This window comes from Helianthus annuus, chromosome 4 (genome assembly GCF_002127325.2).
Source record: "Helianthus annuus cultivar XRQ/B chromosome 4, HanXRQr2.0-SUNRISE, whole genome shotgun sequence".
Taxonomy (NCBI): Eukaryota; Viridiplantae; Streptophyta; class Magnoliopsida; order Asterales; family Asteraceae; genus Helianthus; species Helianthus annuus.
This window is the reverse complement of record NC_035436.2, coordinates 36,083,687-36,102,969: the sequence shown is the minus strand read 5'-3', so window position 1 is coordinate 36,102,969 and position 19,283 is coordinate 36,083,687.

Genomic DNA, 19,283 nt, shown 5'->3' with positions numbered 1-19,283 from the left:
CTTTTACCCACCAAAACCCTTTTTATTTTCACCCTTTATTTTAGTAACAAGCTCGGTTTTCGTGTGACTAAAAAAAAATAAAAAAAATAAAAAAAATGATGAAGTTAGAAATAAAAAAATAAAGCTCTTAAAACAAAAGCTTGTTTGAAGAAATACTTCATTAAGAATAAAAAGTCACTAAAACAAAATGCTTTACGAAAACCGACGCTTTTTACGCTTTTCGCCCTTTTCTACTAACCACTAACCAAACTACCCACCTTTAGCCCAAGCCTTTACCCAAAAAGTCCTCTTGATAAAAAAGAGGAGGATTGATTGCTTGGCAAGCCTATGGTAGGAATAAGTTCTACGCCGCTCTCGAGTGATTCACTAAAAATACACCTTCGGCCGAGTGTGAGTGATTTCTCCCGTGAGGTATGTGAACTTGTATATAAATGGAATTTTAAAAAGGCATGCTATGCTCAAATAAGTAATTTATCCTATGAAACGTTCTAAATAAATCATAACGAATAGGATTGTAAATAAATAAAAATAAAACCAAAAAGATCTTGGATTCCCGACACTCTATGACAAGCCAAAACCTTCTCTTCTACCCATTCCATTTGGGAGTGTAAGCCACGTATTAAAGAGTTTTGCTTGAGGACAAGCAAAAATTCAAGTGTGGGGGTATTTGATGTGTGTAAAATGCAACATATAAATTACATCAAATGAGGCATAAAACTAACCCTTTTTAAGTACTAATGTTGGAAAAAGAGTGTTTTTGTCTTCCTTTTGTATTTTCAGGATTAAATGAGCTCAAATTCACAAAAGAAGCAAAAAGACAGCTAAATCTAACATAAATACAAGAAAAGGAACATAAGTGGATTGCCCGACCCCTCAACAGCATCCTCCCAAGCGAAATAGAGAAGGCAGAAGACTGAACACGCCCCGTGCTCAGCCAGCACGGGGCCGTGCCCAAGAAGCAGCAGAAAAGACAAACCTATAGAAGCTTCTATTGCCCACCACGGGACCGTGCCCAGTGAACACGGGGGCGTGGCGAAAGTACAACAGGCGCATTAATTGTAATTGCGAATTACAATTAATGAAGAGAGAGAGTGTCAGACAGGCACGGGATCCAAGATTGATCGTAAGACAGACAGGTCCCTTGGCACACCACCTCTCTCACACTTCATCCACCACCCACCACCATCATAACATCATCATCCACCACCATCATCCATTGTCCATCATAGAGTGTGTGAGTCGTCTCGGGATCCAAGATTTATCGTAAGAGTTCTTGACAATCAAGGCCATGTTTGCCTAAGTCTCTTACATCACTTGGTGAAGACAAGTGTTTAGTATAATACTTTTTATTTTCAATCTTTTGCACTTTTTATTTGGTTTCGTATTAATGACTTTAATAACTAGTTGCTTATGTTGAAGGTGATCTTTCCTTATCGTTTGTCCGTGGTGTCTTGGCATTATTTTACTGTCTATATAAAATAAAAGATTTTCACCATTCATATCTCCACGGTCTATATGGAGGTATGTTGGCTACCTGGTCGGGGGTTAAGGGAACAGTTTGGTAAGGGTCTTGCCTTTGTTCAGCGTTTAGAGGTCCTGCAAGGGACCTGGGTCAAATTTAGTAGGATCTCCTTCAATGCCCATAGGTATTGGATGGCGGGGATCCAAACTCTTTGACCCCCTCATAAGTTAACTACTATTAATACTATAACCCGGCTATTTAGGACTGTATCTTTGCTGACTCAGACTACTTAGTCGAGGGCAACGTCACCTCCAAAAGAGGGGCCTACCATAATTTGCATTAATAACTTAATTCATTATCTTTCAATAATCCGACCCTTTAGGATTGTATCCTTGCTGACTCAAACTACTGGATTGAGGGTAACGTCGCCTTCAAAAGAGGGGCCTACTACAATAACTAAGATAATCTCTTAAACAAGTGCAAAAGTGCGAAAATAATCAAAGGTTATACTAATACACGAGTCGGATCCAAGTGATTCATCTTGTCTATCTGTTTTTATTTTTATTTTATTTTTCAGCATTTAGTTAGTTTTTATTTTCTTAGTTTAAAAATCTTTTCTAACATTTTGAGTTGGTTAGACGTTGAGGATAAACCGGTACTAAAAGCTCTTGTGTCCTTGGACGACCTCGGTATCTTACCAACACTATACTACGTCAACGATGGGTGCACTTGCCCATATGTGTGTTTAGTGTTAGTAAATATCGTGTTTTATAAATTTAAAACTTGGCTAAAAGTGTAAAAAGGGCTTAAAATATACATCTAAAATATATACACACTTGCACGCATCAGGTGTCTTGGCATTATTTTACTGTCTATATAAAATAAAAGATTTTCACCAATCATATCTCCACGGTCTATATGGAGATATGTTGGCTACCTGGTCGAGGGTTAAGGGAATGGTTTGGTAAGAGTCTTGCCTTGTTCAGTGTATAGATCCTGCAAGGACCTGGGTCAAGTTTAGTAGGACCTCCTTTAATGCCCACTGGTATTGGATGGCGGGGGTCCAAACTGCTTGACCCCCTCATATGTAAACTACTATTAAAACATTAACCCGGCTATTTAGAATTGTATCCCTGCTGACTCAAACTACTTAGCCGAGGGTAACGTCACCTTCAAAAGAGGGGCCTACCACATTACGCATTAATAACTTAATTAATTATCTTTCAATAATCCAACCCTTTAGGATTGTATCCTTGCTGACTCAAACTACTGGGTTGAGGGTAACGTCACCTTCAAAAGAGGGGCTTACTACTATAACTAAGATAATCTCTTAAAAAGTGCAGAAGTGCGGAAATAATCAAAGGTTACACTAAAGGCGAGTCGGATCCAAGTGATTCATCTTGTCTATCTGTTTTTACTTTTATTTTTTATTTTTAGCATTTTTAGTGTTGATTTTCTAGTTTAAATCTTTTTTCTAAACTTTTGATTTGATTAGACGTTGGGGATAAACCGGTAATAAAAGCTCTTGTGTCCTTGGACGACCTCGGTGTCTTACCAACACTATACTACGCTCACGATGGGTGCACTTGCCCATATGTGTGTTTGGTGTTAGTAAATATCGTGTTTTATAAATTTAAAACTCGACTAATGTGTTAAAAAGAGATAAAAATATGCATAAAAATGTATACCGCCGCACGCACATCACTTAACGCAATACAAACTTTTCCTTTTCAGAATTCAAATTATTTTCACAATGATTACACACACATCATACTAAATCTTTACATACACTTATACGTTATTCACATGCATGATTTCAAAAACGTCAACAACAAGATTTACATTACTTGAATCCCAAAATCGAGGCATATCATCAAGATAGGAGTGATTTCCTTACCATGAGGATTAGCTCCGCTCCTTCCCTTCTCAAAAAACAACCTCACGAACAGGTTAGGGGTGATTCCCATACCTTAGTGAACGTCACCAAACTTTCTTATTAAATGATTTTATTATGCCAACCACACGATCAAGTTTTATACCTAAATCGTTTATCATTTTGTCAAAATCCCTACTTAGGAAAAATTTCAAAATTCATTGTTTTTCCAAAATGTATTTCTTACCCTAAGATCTATTTTACATAAATCCCATACACGAAATTCTTAATCGCACCTTAAATGTTTTAACACCCGATTTTCAAAATTTTATGAAATGATACCTATTAACTTAATCGGTCTAATGAGTCTCTTGTCCACGAACTTTATACTCGACTTAATCACTAAAACACGCTAACATTATAGGTTTATACTAAAGACATTTGTTCTCAATCGGAAACCAAACCAACTTTTCCCTGATGCTTATAAAAACTTATAGACGTTATAAGCACTAAGTTCAAAATCACTAAGTTCATTTTGCTAAAATTCATTTTAAAGACCAAAGTCTTCACGAAAATTTTCTAATTTCAACTTTTCTCATTTTAATACAAGATCCTTTAAATGATGCAAACTTACTGTTTTCACAAAAAAAAAAAAAAAAAAACCCCTTAGCTGACACCGCTCAATATACCATTCAAATTCCAAATACGTGGGCAAGGAAACTTCATAGGGACCGACAATCTTCGACTTATGTATATTTTTTTTTTTGAAACAAGAGAAGCATTTCCCTTTTTACAAAATACATCTCGCATAACCAATAGATACTTTATATTATTTTGACATACACAAACTTGATTCTCCATCCCCGTCAAACTCAATCTATGTTGATCCAATAAACGCAATGATTTACTCAAACAACTATACATGCATATCGTCATACACGTTTTAGTAAATATTTCACAACAATCTCACACATATCATTCTTTTACATACTCAAAACTTCTTTATGATTTTATAGGACTAAAGTCATTGTGTTTTAATTCATACTATATACGAAATCATTAACATTCATTCTTATACTTATATTCATACTCATATTCATACATTCATACCTATACGTGAGCATAACCCGAGTGGTTCACTTACGTTGGGTCGCATACATACTTAAACATAATTATACTCATATACTTAATTTTCATACGCTATCTCACGCACACATTCTTATTTTCAAAGTTACTATATATACTGACTCATACACAACTAGTACAAACTATGCGGATCATGCGACGACCAATATAATCGCGGGTGCACACGAGATTATAGTGGTAGGAGCATGAAAATCATAGGTTGTTCTACTGTGTATAGTAAGACACGGAACGTAACATGACACATAATAACTAAACGGACGTAATATGGTCAAGACATGGTGGATACGCCATTGGAACTTCCTATATATAAGTGTTTTCACCATATTACCAACTTTCATAAAACGTGCCATGAGAAATTCGGTGTTTTATGGACCTTATTTAAACACGATACACAAACTCTAATGACTCACAAACGCACTGCTAAAACGTGCGATATCCGATTATCCATGACGAAACCTCATCCTTACCACGTCATATTCGCTTTATATCTAATAATCATACCATTCCTATCCTCGCATTCATCTACCGAATCGTTCGTTCACACTCATACCCGATTATTCCCATTATTCTTTTGATGTTTTAGACAAACCTTTAACCAATCGATTTAACATCCCATCCCTAAAATACTTCCTTGCTTTAAAAAATATTTTCCATTCTTTATTTACGCGCAAACATACTTAGTCGGCCCGTTAACCCCCAAACTTTTTGATAAAAACCTAACTTTCTCATTACTCACAAATAAAAAATTTCCTACAAACATGTGATTTTACTAATGCTCCTTAAAACCAATAACACTTTCTTACAACATACGGCGTGGGCCACACTCTTCATCAAAATACACTCTATTTTTTTATACGAAAACTTTTCTTCTTAGTTAACATATTTTAAATACTTTGTAGGATCGTGCGATTGACCCGAATGAGTCGTTCAGAGGAGTTTTGCTTTGTTTCAGGTGCGGAAAACACGAAACAAAGGTAGAAACAGCTAATTCTTTACTTTAAACACTGATTGTATTAATTTGACGCTGTTTACAATCAAATCTCACACCGGCAACACTTCGGTATGGAATCCGTGAACTGTTACCTGATTTCGCTCCAGACACACTATATATAGGAACCTGATTCCGCTCGTAATGACACAGAAGCAGTTGGAGTGGAATCAAGATCTTGTGATTCCGCTCGAAACCGTCCACATGACATTTGGAGCGGAATTAGCTGTAGGAGCGAAATCAGCTTCTTAAACACCCTAAACATGCTACTTTCTCGTATAACGTGCCCTGATCTATTCTATCTAGTCTAAGACTCGATACAAGAAGAAGTCGACAGATGTATGCACTAACAGACTCCCCTTCAGATGTTGACGAGTCTTTAGTGTCGAGTCTGACTGTGTCGTGCCTTCGTTTCTTCAGACTTAATCAGTCTCTGGGCTTCACTCTTTCTTTCTTCTCTTGCAAATCTTCAGACTCCCCCTGCAATATGCTGGCATTCCTTTAGTTCTTTAGCATCATCTGCTTCAGGATCATTGTCTGGCTTTCACACGTCCAAAATCATTAGCCTGGCTCAAACTTTGATCACGGAATCGAAACCTGGCTCATGCTCGATTCTACAGAAATCTCAGATATCGGAACCTGGCTTTTTAACACATAAGCTTCTCAGGATCGATCAGCCTGGCCCTTCAGGAGATTGTACCAAGATTGTCACCTGGCTCTTGTCTACCTCAGGATCGATAACTTAGCTCATACTTAACCTGCATAAACTCCACCTCAAAGTAAGTTTTACACATTTAACAATTTAGAATATATGCAGTAACATTGACTCTCCCTCAAAAGAAACTATCTTCTTTGATGAACCACTTGTTGATTTAAAAAACACATTTGATGTTCAAGACATACTCCCTCTCACAACAATGTCATCATGTTTAGCACTTGGAATTTTGAAAATCATCTCTCCAATATCAGTTATCAAAAATCTTTTTGAATTTTCAAAAGTTTATGCGAAAACACACCGAAAATCTTTTTGGATTTTGAAATGTAAAGAAATGCAGTAAAGAAATATTTACAGACACTATTTTTGTGAGTTTGTGTAAGAGGATCATATCAGTTTTTGAGACAAGTCACCAACACCGTTAAGCTTCATTTCATTTTAAGTTCTAAACAATTCACCTAGATTGTCAGTATATTTGTCCACTTAAATTTTCACACAAATTTCAATTGATCCGAGATATTATATTAATGTCTTAAGCACTTAAACTTATTTGCGTGTCCCACTACTTGAATATATTCCCGTATCCAGATCCCAATATTCAGTCTTACAGGTGAGTATACCTAGATGATATATGTAAGGGGTTAGGTGCGAAACCGTGAGAGCTCAGGTCAGAACTTCCGTTCAGTAGAGAGATGACGGCTCGACTTTTGGTGTGTCCCCTTTAGAGGATCTTTTGTTACAACAGCAATGACTATCAATTTTATTGTTTCATCAATTTGCCGAGGGCTGCGCTTTTTCAAGCATTTGCGGAAAGTATTATACGGGGACTAGGTCAGTATTTCCATACAGCAGAAGTCCCGGGATAATACCCCAGATATCACTGAGCATATAGACCTAGTATCTCAGAATAAGGGACCTTTCAAACAAGATTTCAGGGGTTACCTATATATCCAAGAAGTTGTTACCCACAGAATAAGCAAGTTTGAATTTTTAGGTTTATATCTCGTCACAATCTACTAAATGTGCAAAAACCTACTGACATATCCGCAGTGAGATTGTTTATCACATTTTTATATTCCAATTCTTTAGCATGTTGTGACAATCCACTGATGTACTATCATTTCCTCTTTTTCACAACAAACCTCATTTTTGATTTTATAATGTTTTTGGCTTTTTCAAATTTTCTAATGTTTTTGGATTTTCTGAAATTTTTCTACTCCCCCTAAAATGCAAACACATTTAAAAGAAATTTGAAAAACTATCTATACTCTTGACCCAATTACAGAAAACTCAAAACAAATTGTACAAATAAAATGACAACCGATATCGAATCGCATCAATTCGCCATCCACTTAGGCATAAACAATCAGAACTCCCCCTTTCAACAAACTATTTTCTCATTTAGATTTGAAAACACTTAAGTTTGTTTTAATCAAAATGATTTTTCCGGAAAATAAGTTTGTTTTTACCAATTGTAGAATCGTCATTAATAGATTCGGGGATATGGTTCATCATCTTTGTCTTTTACCCATATGTAGTAAATCAAGTACAACTTAATGTCCCTGATTTACCATTTGCACGAATGCACCCTCTGTACCAATCGTAAAAACACAAACACCTATACCATGTGTAGGAAACAAACATCTACACATGATCATTTACCAATCAAAGATGCCGATTCCTGCTTCTCACTTACCAACCTGGAAGCTCCGGCGTAGTCCTTCAACCTGTAAAATTTAAACTCATTCAAAATCTTCCAAACAATCTATTCAAAAACTAGAAAGATGCCGATTCCTGATCCACGATTACAAACTTGGGATCTCCGGCATAGTCCGATGTTCAAGGGAAAAGAATTTCCACCCAAGTCTGACCAACCTTGGGTGTTGTTAGCTCTTTTAGCTCCTGCTCAGTCGGGTTAAAAGTTGCCTTTTTCGTTGCATAAAAATCTTTAACCCCTTTTGCTTTACCATCAAGCATTTTCCCAAAAATTTTCTTAACATTCCCATTGAATGTTTTCTCGATATCAAACTCATTTTTCTCAGAATAAAACTGATATGAGATTTCAACCTTTCCAACTTTCTGTTTAACCTCTTCAAACTTCAGTGATGGAAATTCATCATCACTTATTGAAAACACAGAATTTACCTCTTTTACTTCACCTTATGGCTCCTCTGGCTTTATGGAACCAGAATCATCGCCGACTTTCTCATCAACCTGCTTAACAACCCACACTTGGTTGGTCTTTGCATTCTTTTTGTAAAAATTCTTTTTCGAACACTCACCAACCTTATAAGTTGAGTTTTCAAAAATTCTAAATTTTTCGGTTGGTGGTTCAACATCAATAACTATCTCTTTCAACTTTTTAGAAACTCCCTGTTTCTTCTTAGACTTTTTCGGACAGTTCCATGCAATATGACCACCTTCATTGCATTTGAAACATGTTCGAGTCTCTCTTGGATAAAACACTCCAGTTCCATTCCTTTTCTTCTCAGCAAGAAACTCCGGGTTTGATTGTCTCCAGAATGGTTTCTTCTGTTCTTCCTCGGCACTTCCACCTGAAAAAAATTCTGTTTTTGTTTTAGAATTTTTCGCATTTTTATAATTTTCTGGTGGAATAAAACCTAAACCTTTCTTTTTGTAGCTACCATTATGGTTTGGTTTCTTTTGAAAACTAGAACCAGAATTGTAACCCTTTTTCTTGTTTAAACGTTGTTGAACTCTTGAAGTGTATCTTTTAGGTTTTCGAGTAAGATTTAAATCTTTTATTTCAGAAATATTAATTTCTGTCATTTTGAAAACCTTTTTGATCATGTCAAACCTAACACTTCTTATTGGAAACTCTTTGTTAGAGTATAATTTGTCAGAATCATTTAAAGTGTATGCTACTTCAAATGTTTCATCATTCAAATTCGCTTTTGATAACAAAAATTCTTTACTATAAGACCGTTTAACCGACGACTTTTGACTGTTGACTGACGAACTTGAACCTCCAGACTCAGACTTTGACTCAGACTCCTCATCAGTATCTAATACCTGATCGACCACCTTTTTGATTAACTCAGACTCATGATCAGTGTCAGACGATGTGAAAGTGACATCAATGTTTTCTGGTAATTCATCAGTTGTATCGGTTTTTAACTTTATATTGACTGCTTTTTCAAGTTGCTCCTCGTTTGGTTTCCTGGGAGAATAACCTTCCTAGATTGGGGGCGGACACTTGTTATAGCTAACAGTCGGTTTCTTACCAGTATCTTTCTTCTTTGGCTTGTCATCTTTGAATGCTTCGAAACCTGCAACAGTCGGATAAATTCGATCAATGAGATAATCAGAACTAGAATAACTTTGCAATAAACGTCTGATCCTCTCATTTTCGATTTTCTTTGTCTCCAACTCTTGTTTCCACTTAGCACTCTCTTCGATGTAGAAGTTGATAGCTTTCTGCTTTGTCATCATCACAGCATTCATCATTGTTAATGCTTGTTCTCTTTCAGAATTTGTCTTTTGAAGACCAGTTATAGTTCGGTTCAAAACGTCATATGATTCCTTCACGTAATTGAGATTGAACAACAACTGCTCCTTATTCTTTTCATACTCAGCTATCATCTCATCTTTTACTGCACATTCCTTGCATGGTTCTAAACATTTTGTGCAAGGTTTGATGACTTCAACAATCTTTTCAACTTCTATTATCTTCTCAACTTCGACAACTTTCTCTACTTCGGGCACCTTTTTTGCTTCACCCTTTTGCTCAGTTTCAACAATTTTCTCATCAACGCTTTCAACTTCTTCTTTTTGAACAGTCTCATCCTTTTCAGCAACACTTTCAGTCTTCATTTTCTTTTGTTCTTTTGCAGCTTGTTTCTCTTTCAGCTTCTCCACTCGATCTGCAAAATAATAATGAAAACTTTCAGGAGAGAGATGAGATTTTGCAATATTAATGTGTTTCTCTTCTTCATCGTCACTACTATCATCAGTTCGTGACTGATCAAACTCAATTGATTTTTCAGACACATCATCCGAGGAACCAGAAACAGATGGTGTTTGATCAAAGACAACTTCTTTTTCTGAACTAGCATCACTTTGTGAACTTTCATCTGCACTCAATGAGCTTTCATCAGAAACAACAGACACTTCCTCCATATTCTTCATAGTCTCACCAATGGATCTCATCCATGTGGCAAACATATCTGGTTCTCTAACAATCTTTGCAATGAAAGCTTTAAATTCTCCTTTTTCTTCAACAAACATATCCCAGCTGAAGCCTTCAGGTAATCTTTCATCATACTGATTGACTAAACAGACTTTGCTTTCTGGTGATATGTAGTCGTTCCAGTTAAAATCCACCAAACATGCTCTCTTAGAATCCTCGATTTTTCTACCATGAGCCACCTGCGGTTCTTGTAGTTGTTGCTGACCCACTTGTTGGTATATCGCTTTCCGGTAGTAATCATCTTTTCCGAATGGATTCTGAGCTCCACTAGCTTCCCTGTTCTTGCACTACCTCTTGAAATGACCTTTCTCCCTGCATCGAAAACAAGTAACTTTAGATTTATCAAAACCTAAAGTAGAAACATGTGCATCAAGAAAGTCATTTCTCCCAGTAATAAGCTTGAATTTTTCAGCTCGTCTAAGAACACTGGCTAGACACCATTTGATATCCATTAGTTCCATCTCTTCGGCGTCTATCTGATCGTAATCCTCCTTTGTGAGCATAAGATTCCTGATCCGACCTGCAACCAACCCTTCATACGATATTAACACAGAACCAAATAATGCCATATGATCTTTTGCAACTTCTTCAGAGAAACTTTGACCATCTGGAAGATTCAAAGCAATGTTGCACTGGATCACATAACCATTTCCAGTTTTCGTGCTCTGAGAATGAAAACTTGTAGTTGAATTTTTCAGATTGACACTAGGAAATGACGAGAATCCACTACTTTTGTTTGAACTCTGATCAACTTTTTCTGTAGAATCTCCAGCACTAAATGCAGTTTGGATCTTCGGGCTTTTTTCAGCTTCTGGAACACCACCTTTGTAATACATCTTTGCATCTTGTTGACCACTTGGACTATTCATCCTTGCAATCTTTTGTTGTTCCAAATCCTGACCCTCAATCTTCTCGATAAACTGAGAAATTGTTAATCCATCATACACCCCAGTATTCTTTAAAATCATCAAGTAAGTTCCCCACTCTTTTTGCGGTAACACATCAGCTAACTTGTCTACCCACTCTTCTCGATCCTTTTTTATACTCAGCATAGACATGGATCGCACTAAGTGATAGTATCGTTCAATGAGCTTCTTCGTATCTTCCCCAGGTAAACTTGTGAACAAATCAAACTCTTTCTTGAGCAATGCTTTCTTGCTTTTAATCATGTGTTCACTTCCCTCAAACTTGACTTTAAGTGCATCCCAGATTGACTTTGAAGTTTTATCGTGCTGAAGTAATATGAAGATGTCTTCTTTTATAGCTTGTTGCAATAGACTGATCATCATTTTCTCGGCTTTGTACATATCCCGTTCTTGAACTGTAAACTCCGATATTTCTTTCTCAACGTGCAGATCAGTACATGGTAATACATAGTTCTTCAGAATGCACTCCCACGATCTAAGATGGTTAGCTTGAACCCAATTTTCGAATCTGTCTTTCCAACCGTAATACTCCTCAATGCTCATTAGTTTCGGGGGTTTTTGAGTAGTTCCTATTTCGTTTTCCAAATTCATAGCTTGAGCAATGACAGCCGGAGTAGTCGGTGTAGCAAACGCGTTGTAGAAATCGTTATCCATTTTCCAATAACACGTATTTCAAAAGCAATTGTTTTCGAACGGAATTAACCCAGATGCAGTTTCGAGCGAAATAGCAACACAACCTTTGGAGCAAAATCACTAATTGATGTTTGGAGCAAAATCACCACAAACAGTCTGGACCGAAATCACAATACACACTGGAGCGAAATCAGAAATTTTGGTTGTCTGGTGCGGAATTAGCAATCAGTTTGGAGCGAAATCAACACAAAGGTTTGGAGCAGAATCACCAAATAGGCAGACTGGAGCGAAATCACCCACAACTTTAGAGCGGAATCTCTGATATGGCACTTCTGGAGCGGAATCAAACTGATACTTTGGAGCGGAATCAGACTTCTCGAGCGTAATCAGAAATAGTTCTTTCGAGCGGAATCAGTTCGGGGTCCATTTTGGTCCATTTTTAGTCCGAATTTTAATGTGAAACTTTCAAGGTTTGTCTATGTCCAATTTTAAATAGTCTATGAAAATTTGATCCGGTTTTGACCGTGAAATCTTCCTGAACTTATGAAAGAAGGTGTAGAAGATAGAAATTTCGATGAGATAAGGCTGTAGTCTGCAGAACTCCTCCTCCTGAGCTCTGATACCAATTGTAGGATCGTGCGATTAACCCGAATGAGTCGTTCAGAGGAGTTTTACTTTGTTTCAGGTGCGGAAAACAAGAAACAAAGGTAGAAATAGCTAATTCTTTACTTTAAACACTGATTCTATTAATTTGACGTTGTTTGCAATCAAATCTCACACCAGCAGCACTTCGGTATGGAATCCGTGAACTGTTACCTGATTTCGTTTCAGACACACTATACATAGGAACCTGATTCCGCTCGTAATGACACAGAAGCAGTTGGAGCGGAATTAGCTGTAGGAGCGAAATCAGCCTCTTAAACACCCTAAACATGCTACTTTCTCGTATAACGTGCCCTGATCTATTCTATCTAGTCTAAGACTCGATACAAGATGAAATCGACAGATGTATGCACTAACATAGTTCTTCCATCGAGTATTCGAACTTGATCAAACTCATTTTGCCTATACACACACATGCACGTTTTATTTATGATTAATGCCTCAAGTCACCTTAGTCAAACGAACTACTTTTACAAACCTATTATTTCGTTCCTCAAAATTTCATACATTTTCAACACACTTCAAAACTTAAAAAATCTCGATTTTAGTCAATCATTTTAGCTAAAATACCTTCTTACAAAGAGTTCCTCTTGAATAAATTTCGGAACGAAATTTCTTAAAAGAGGCACTACAAGAAAACTGGGTTTTTAGTACGCGCAAAAGCGTCCTAAAATGCTATTTTATAGGACCTTTCATTTAATAGGACCAACGGTAAAAGCGCTTCATGTAAACGGGTCGTAATAAGTCCGGGAACTAAAAAAGCGTCCTAACATCTCAAATAAGATTATGAAACCAATTTTATGGTCGTGTAATATGTCTTTGAACAACCAAAATAGTGTCCTAATAAAAACATATTAGGACACTTTTACGATGTTCTAACATGTGCTTACATTCTTTTAATCTTTTGATACACTTACAAGCGTCCTTAGAAATTAATTGATAGGACCCTTATGATGTAACATTATAGTTAATTTCGTACCAAGAAAAGGTTCCTAACATACCAAATAAGATTATGAAACCAATTTTATAGTCGCATAATATGTCTATAGACAACTTAAATAGCATCCTAAAAAGAACATATTAGGACACTTTTACAATGTTCTAATATGTGATTACCTACTTTTAATCTTTTGATACACATACAAGCGTCCTTAAAAATTAATTTATAGGACCCTTATGGCGTAATGTTATAACTACTTTAATATCAAGAAAATGGTCCTAATATCCCAAATAAGATTATAAAACCAATTTTCTAAACAGACCATCAACATATAACATCCTAATAGTTATTGTATAACATCAACTTATGAAATAAATAAAACTTCATTATATTTCAAACAAGCATGTTCATAACAAAAGCACTAACCATAAATAAGTTATAACATTATCTAACATAAAGTCTTAACATTTAACAAAGAAACTAAAAGCAATTAAAGAAATAAGAAGCATAAAATCTTGAGTCATCATGCGTCCTCAATCCTCATGGACTACCTACAAATAAACCATCCATCTATAAGCATTAAGTTCCATGATATTAAAATTATTTGTATCACAAGTTTAACAAATACATACCGAGATGAACGGATAGGGCCATGCGATGGATGCACCAATGCATTCTAAATCAGTTCTATTCAGAAATTCAGATTGTTGATTAAGTATAATGAAATACTAACATAAAAGATTAATTGCTTGATCTCAGCATCATGTTAAATAACGTGTGCAGATTGAGAATAATAAAATAAAAAAAATACCTTAAGCACACTGTGAGCTAGGTCAGTATTTCCATCCACATGACCAATTGTGGTTTGTGATGAATCCCATTTCGGATCAACTTCATCTGAAACAAGCATGTAAGTTGCATAAGATAAGATTTAACACTAGAAGAGATAAAGTAGAGGTGGCAATGTGGCCGGGCCGGGTCGGGTAACATGTTCGGGTCAACCCAATCCTTTTGTACAGGTGTAGAATAAAATAATAGGAACTAACACGTGTAGAATAAACAAAATAACTGTCGTATAGCCAATGTTTAAAGTATTAACAGAAATGTACAAACAATTGTACCAGATATGTAAGGTTCACTTTGAATTAACCTTTGGTCGCTCAAGCATATCACTTGTCTGCAGAATTACACTATGAGTTGACTTTTAAACAAATGAAGAAAACAATAGAGTTAGGGTTTTACTTGGTGGAGATATAGAGAGTTCCGGGAGGCTCTGGAGGGTGGCTGGTGAGAACAATAACGACAGCCGGTTGGACGTGCATAAGCTCCTCGCCGTTGACGGCGACGGCGTCGATAAGAGGTTCGCCGGCGCCTGAATCTTAGTCCTTCTGTTGCCATTATTGATTCTAAAACCCTAGGTCAGCTGTTTGACTTTAGAAACAGTTTTAAGAATCGAGGCCCGCTTGTTGTAAGAGCGGCTGGAGCGGTCGGATAAATCCTCAAAAGAAGATACAATTAACTCAAAGACATCCTGTGCATAAAAAGGAGGTTTAGAATACATATGCTATAGAATTATAGGAAGTACGGTGCAGTTTGTTATGGCGATGGCTTTTAATAACGATGCATTTAAAGATAACACATAAGTACACAAGTATGGTTACATTTTTTTTTAATCTCTTTATCTTTGACATTATGATATTTTCAATTTGAACATTTTTAAAGGCATTTGATGGTTAAGTGAATCATTTTTTATTGTATTTCAAGCTTTAACAATTTGAGGATTAAAAAAACAGGAACGAAAAGTTGTTTAGAAAATTTGAAATTTACTTGATGTTTATAAAAATAAAGAAAATTAAATATCAAAAAATGTTATAAAGTTGCTGATAATTTAATGTTTAATCATTGAACTGGCTTGATGCTACTGTTACTTATGTGTTGAGAGTGATTCAAAAATTGCAGGGTTCTGTATCAAAGTAAACATTACAAAATTGGAATCCAAATGTCTTATAATGATTAATGAGTTTAACTCTTACCACCCTTCGATGAATTCAATCGATCAAAAAGTCAACAGGAGAAATTCTATGATGATTAACAATTAACAAGCTAACATAAATCCATAAATCTCGAACATTATATGTCGCCCCCGAGTGATTCAAACGTTGCCCATAATTTCACAAAGCTTTCCACATGTCAATCCATTTGTAAACTTAAAAACTAACAAAAGTTGGTTTACTTAAGTTTCAAATATCCAAATTTCAAGCATCAAAAACTAAACTTTTTTAACACAATCAAAACTCAAAACAGTAATAGCTTACATCAAGAACATGAAGGAGTTCCTCAACCGAATCATGCGGATGTGATAACTGTTTCCCTATCTCCTTAAGTTGTCGCTCCAGCTCAGCATCTACAGACGCCATAACCTCGCACTATTCGAAACCCTAGCAAAAAACCACAGTCAAACAAACAAAAAACCAACCAAAAAAATACACAACACACATAAAAAATGTCTAAATTTAAAGAAAATTCAAGAAATCTTGTAAATAAACCCTATAAATCTACTTACAAAGAACAGAGTGCTTGTTGTGTTATTCTAAAGAGAGAAAATAGAAAAAAGCAAATGGAAGAGAGAGAGAAAGAAGATACCAAAAGGTTGAATGGCCTGTATAGGTCCGGTGTGTATGTATGAGTGATAGATACAGGTGTAGAGCAGATAGATACAGAGCTAGGGCTTGGTGTGTGTGTGTGTGAGAGAAATTTGAAGAGGGGTTGGGAGGGATTGAGAAAATTGAGGAAATCTCAAGGGAACAACAACAAATTCTAAAAAGTTGGATGCTCCTATTTTTATGGTTTAGCTTCTTTTAGCTAATTCTGAGAGACCCAACATTCTTGTGTCCTTGTTTGCAATTTTACAAAATAGTTTTGAGTATTGACCATTTACCGGTTAAAAGTTTTTGAAATCATGATCCATTAAGACCTGCAATATGGTTCATCAAGACATGTAAGATCAACTAGTGTCCATAAAGATCCATTAAGGCCCAATATGGTCTACTCATGTATGATCTACTATTGTCCATTGTGCTCTATTAGGGCCCAATATAGTCCACTTAGACATGTATAATCTACCATTGTCCTTTGTGATCCATTAAGACCTAACATGGTCCATTATGACATGTGTGATCTCCTATTGTCCATTGTGATCCATTAAATACCAATATGGTCCATTAAGACATTTGTGATCTACCATTGTCCTTTATTATCCATTAAGGCCCAACATGGTCCATTAAGACATGTATGATCTACTGTTGTCCATTGTGACCCATTAAGAGCCGATATGGTCCATTAAAGCAAGTATGATCTACTATTGTGCACTATCATCCATTCAGGCCCAACATTGTCCATTAAGACATGTATGATCTAATATTGTCTATTGTGATCCATTAAGGCCTAATATGGTCCATTAAAACATGTATGATATACTATTATCCATCGTGCTCCATTAAGGCCTAATATGTTCCATTAAAACATCTATGATCAACTATTGTCCACTTTGATCCATTAAGGGACATATGGTCCATTAAGACATATACAATCCACTATTTGGCCGTTGTGAATTATTTAGGCCCAATATGGTCCATTAACACATATATGATCTACTACTGTTTATCGTGATCCATTAAGGCCCAATATTGTCCATTAAGACTTGTACGATCTACTATTTGGCCATTGTGAATTATTTAGGCCTAATATGGTCCATTAACACATATATGATCTACTAATGTTTATTGTGATCCATTAAGGCCCAATATTGTCCATTAAGACTTGTACGATCTACTATTGTGCATTGTGGTCGATTAACACATATATGATCCATTATTTGTCTTTATGATTCATTTAGGCCCAATACGGTCCATTAAGACATGTATGATCCACTAAGGTCTAATATGGTCCATTAAGACATGTATGATCCACTATTTGCCATTCTGATCCATTTAGGCCCAATATGGTCCATTAAGACATGTTTGACTACTATTCTCCATTATGATCCATTAAGGCCAAATATGGTCCATTAACACATATATATGACCCACTATTGGCCATTGTGATCCATTAAGGCCCAATATGGTCTATTAATACATATATGATTAGGGATGAGCTCAGTATTCGTACAAAAATACCGCTACCGAAAATCGTCAACTATGGGTACAGGCACCGGTACTGAAAATGTTCAGTACGATACTCTACATTACCGGTATTTGAAAATTAAACTCGGTGTAATATTGGTACTGTACCGAAAACGCCAAAAAGTGGGTACCGAAAATAGTTCGGTACGAGAAATTTGGCACTAGTACTAATTTTGCATACATTAAAAATGTATATAAACGTAACTAATATGCATACTCTTACATATTATTTAGAAGAAAACACATATCGTTAGAGTATATAACATTAATAATAGGATAAATTTTTAAATATGTAGTAAGATTTTTTTGTTTTATAATATTAAGTAATATAATTTTTCAAATGAGAATATTAATTGAGAGGAGTTTTGAATGAAATATTTTGGTGGGAAGTTTTAGAATGAAATATTTTGGGGGGGGAGTTATTTTGGGGTAAGTTTAACTTTTAGGATGAAAGGTTTTGGTGGGAAGTTTTAGGATGAAATATATTGGTGGGAAGTTTTAGGATTAAATATTTTGAAGGAAAATTTAAATTCTAGGAAAAATATTTTGGTAGGAAGCTTTAGAATGAAATAATTTTGGGAAATTTTTTAATGTATTGTAAGTATAACATTTAGTCACACATTTTTTCATGACATTTGATAATATTACCTCACACGAAAATAAACAAAGTGACAATGATGTGATGAATGTTATGTAAAGGCCCGGGATTTATTTTTAAATTTTAGGTGTAGATATTGTATAACCTTTGGTCACAGAAAATAATATACATAACCATATGTATTAAATTTTAGCCACAAAATATATAATGTGATCGTAGATCATATTTAAATTCTATAAAACCGATGTTTTATGACTCAAATATTAGGTGTCCTATTACAATGTATTATAATAACACCATAATGATTAAGCGTACTATAAAGATTAAATTTATAAGACCCAAGTGTCAAGTGTCTTTTTAAGTTATAGTATAATAAAACTCTAGCGAATAAGCGTCCTATAAAACTAAAGTTTTATGACTCAAATATCAAGTGTCCTATTACGGTGTATTATAATAACACCACAATGATTAAGTGTCCTATAAAGTTTAAAGTTATAAGACCCAAGTGTCAAGTGTCCTATTAAGTTAAGTTCTAATATGACTTCGACTAGAAAGGGTCCTATAACACTGAACATTTATGACTTAACTACAACGTGTCCTATTAAGTTATTGTAACACCCCAAAAACGGGTTTGGTAATCAAGCCACGTTAATAGTGACGACGGGTAAAATACCGTTAGTGGTAAAAATTAACCCGGTAAATATTAGGTTTTTAAATAAATTATGCTAATATTAAATAAAAGTTATACAAAGGCTTATGGATAAATAAAGTGTTTAAAAGGCCCGAGTTGACGGGACCTAAAATAAACTTAGTCATAAATATTCCCGAACCCGCTAAGCTAACTAGGAATGTTTGACCCGGTTAATAAGAGGGAATATGGATTGTAAATAAGTAGGTTATAACCTACTTAATAATTAACGAAACAAGAGGGACCAAAGTTAGATATTT